This window comes from Leuresthes tenuis, unplaced genomic scaffold (genome assembly GCF_036924035.1).
Source record: "Leuresthes tenuis unplaced genomic scaffold, fLeuTen1.0.hap1 SCAF_40, whole genome shotgun sequence".
Taxonomy (NCBI): domain Eukaryota; kingdom Metazoa; phylum Chordata; class Actinopteri; order Atheriniformes; family Atherinopsidae; genus Leuresthes; species Leuresthes tenuis.
The window spans coordinates 794,094-797,410 of record NW_027325394.1 but is presented as its reverse complement, the minus strand read 5'-3'; the positions used below and the strand labels follow the sequence as shown (position 1 = coordinate 797,410).

The 3,317-nt window shown below is 43.8% G+C and overlaps 1 pseudogene; it reads left to right on the top strand.

Annotated features, from left to right (window-relative positions):
* Positions 1–693: 693 nt before the first annotated feature.
* On the top strand, positions 694–870 carry LOC140285393 (U2 spliceosomal RNA; annotated as a pseudogene).
* Positions 871–3,317: the final 2,447 nt, after the last annotated feature.

The following is a 3,317-nucleotide window of genomic DNA, read 5'->3' as shown; positions in this document are numbered from 1 at the left end:
GATGAAGGAGAGACCATTTGAGCAGCCCAGCCATTTCGCAGCACAGGGACAGCAGTCCAAGTTAAAGGATCTCCCACGTGGTATCACCTGTCACACTGTGTCAAGGCATCAAAAGAAGAAAAAATCACCAAACTCAAGGACAAAGAGACGAAGACTCCGGTGAACGAAGAGAGAGGACTTACAAACCAGAAATACAAAAGGATGCTCGATATCAAGATCCAGAAGAAGAGGCTAACAATGCCACGAACACTTACGATGCTGGGAATGATGCCAGCAATGAACAGAGAAGAAGATTCAGTGTCATCAATCTGCAACACGTGCCTCTAATGAGGGGGTGAATATAGAATCCTCAACGATTACAACGTCTCTGGGAACTGTGACAACAACAAGGTTTAAACCATTTTGATATATATTGTAACCTATTGGCTAAGGAATAGTGCTGAAAATTAGGTAAATCTAATCCACCACTGTCCTTGGTCTTCTGTAGGGTTTTTAAACTAATACGTGGTGGTTTGTTTTTCCACAGAAATTTGGAGATGCATGAATCTAGTGACTTAAACCAAGTAGCAGATAGTTTTATGGGGATCATTGAGAACAAATAGTTAACTTTTGGTAGTGTCATCATTTTAATGGTTGTAACTCTCCCCATAAGTGATATAGGTAAGGACTTCCAACGAGAGAGATCGTCCTCTACTCTCTTTACTAATTGCACATAATCCATCTGTACTTATCAGTTTAATATGTGATATGTCTATGCAAGGACTACATATTAAATGGATTTTTATCAATAGGAGTTGAAAAAGGAGCTTGCTCCGTTCACTCCAAGCATCGACCCGGTACTGCAGTGCCGCTGGGAACGGTGCGCTCTCCTCTGCTCTTGTGAAAAAGCTAACAGCGGTGCAGGATGGAAGTTTCTTTTAGTCTGCTGAGAAAAGAGAGTGAATGCGAAGTAGACTTTAACACGGCTCTGGGAGCGAGCCGAGTGCGGGCTAACCAGGAGAAATGCTTGAAAGAAACGCGACACCGAATGAGCGGTCAGAACAAAGCCTCAATACGGTGTTCCTGTGGTGTTTTTATAAAATGCGGTGAAAATAAAGGTGTGAATGCCCCATAGAAAACTAAAAGGTGGAGCGGAAGGAAGTGTTCGGCTGCAAGAAGGTGTGAATGTCCGACTATATTTGGTGAAAAGCAGGTGAAGCAAGGTCTGAATGCCCAACCTTACATCATCAAAAGCGAGATCAGAGGTTTTTGGCTGCAAGAAGGCCATAGTTTGCCAAAAGCGGGTAAGGTGCGAATGACCGACTAAATATCAACAAAAGTGGGGGCGGAGGTCTTCGGATGCAAGTGGGTGTGAATATCCCACCATACAAGTATGGTGGAGAGGAAGCTGTGAATGGCCGACCATAGTTTGCAAAAAGCGGGTGAGAAAAGGTGCGAATGTCCAACCATACATGATCAAAACAGGGTGTTTGGCTGCGACAAGGTGTGAATGTCCACCCATAATTAATGAAAAGCGGGCAACAAGTAGGTTCGAATGCCATACCATACATCATCAAAAGCAGGAGTGGATGTGTTCGGCTACAAGAAGGTTTGAATGTCCGAGCATAGTTTGTAAAAAGCGGGTAAGAAAAGGTTCGAATGCCCGAACATACACCATCAAAAGAGGGAGCGGAGGTGTTCCGCTTTAAGACGGTGTGAATGTCCGACCATAGTTGGTAAAAAGTGGGTATGAAAAGGTGCGAATGCCCAAATTCGGCTGCAAAAAACTGTGTTCGGCTGCAAAAAGGTGTGAATGTTCGACTAAAGTTTGTAAAAAGCGGGTAAGACAAGGTGCGAATGCCTGACAATGTATGATCAAAAGCGGGAGCGGAGGTGTTCAGCTGCAAGAAGGTCTAAATGTCCATAATTAATTGCTAGAAAACATGAAAGAAAATTTTCGAAAATCAATCCGCACATGATCATAAGTGGGAGAGGAGGTGTTCAGCTGCAAGAAGGTGTGAATATCCTACCATAATTGCTGAAAAATGTGTTAGAAACGGTAAGAATCCCGGACCATACCTCATCAAAAGCTAGAGAGGTGGTGTTCGGCTACAAGTAGGTGTGAATGTCTGACTAAAGTTCAAATATATTAACAAAAGCGGGAGGAGAGGTCTTCGGATGAGTGGTTGAGAATTTCCAACCATAATCTATAAAATGCGGTGAAATAAAAGGTGTGATAGAAACCTAAAAGGTGGAGCGGAAGTGTTCGGCTGCAAGAAGGTGTGAATGTCCATCTATAGTTGGTGAAAAGCAGGAAAAGCAAGGTCTGAATGCCCAATCTTACATCATCAAAAGCGAGATCAGAGGTGTTTGGCGGCAAGAAAACGGGTAAGGTGTGAATGACCAACTAAATATCAACAAAAGTGGGGGCGGAGATCTTCGGATGCAAGTGGGTGTGAATATCTCACCATACAAGTATGGTGGAGAGGAAGCTGTGAATGGCCGACCATAGTTTGCAAAAAGCGGGTGAGAAAAGGTGCGAATGTCCAACCATACATGATCAAAACAGGGAGCGGAGGTGTTTGGCTGTGACAAGGTGTGAATGTCCACCCATAATTAATGAAAAGCGGGCAACAAGTAGGTTCGAATGCCCAACCATACATCAACAAAAGCAGGAGTAGATGTGTTTGGCTACAAGAAGGTTTGAATGTCCGAGCATAGTTTGTAAAAAGCGGGTAAGAAAAGGTGCGAATGCCCGACAAAGTATGATCAAAAGAGGGAGTGGAGGTTTTCGGCTACAAGAAGGTTTGAATGTACGACCATAGTTTGTAAAAAGCGGGTAAGAAAAGGTGCGAATGCCCGAACATACACCATCAAAAGAGGGAGTGGAGGTGTTACACTTGAAAGACGGTGTGAATGTCCGACCATAGTTGGTAAAAAGTGGGTAAGAAAAGGTTCGAATGCCCGAATATATACCATCAAAAGCGGAAGCGGAGGTGTTCGGCTGCAAGAAGGTGTGAACGTCCGACCAAAGTTTGTAAAAAGCAGTTAAGAAAAGGTTCGAATATCCAACCAAACATAATCAAAAGTGGGAGCAGAGCTGTTCGACTGCAAGTAGGTGTGAATATCCACCCATAATTCCTGAAAAATGGGTAAGAAAAGGTGCGCATGCCCAACCATACATCATCAAAAGAAGAAGTGGATGCGTTCTGCTACAAGAAGGTTTGAATGTCCAACCATAGTTTGTAAAAAGCGGGTAAGAAAAAGTTCGAATGCCCGAACATACACCATCAAAAGAGGGAGCGGAGGTGTTCCGCTGTAAGATGCTGCGAATGTCC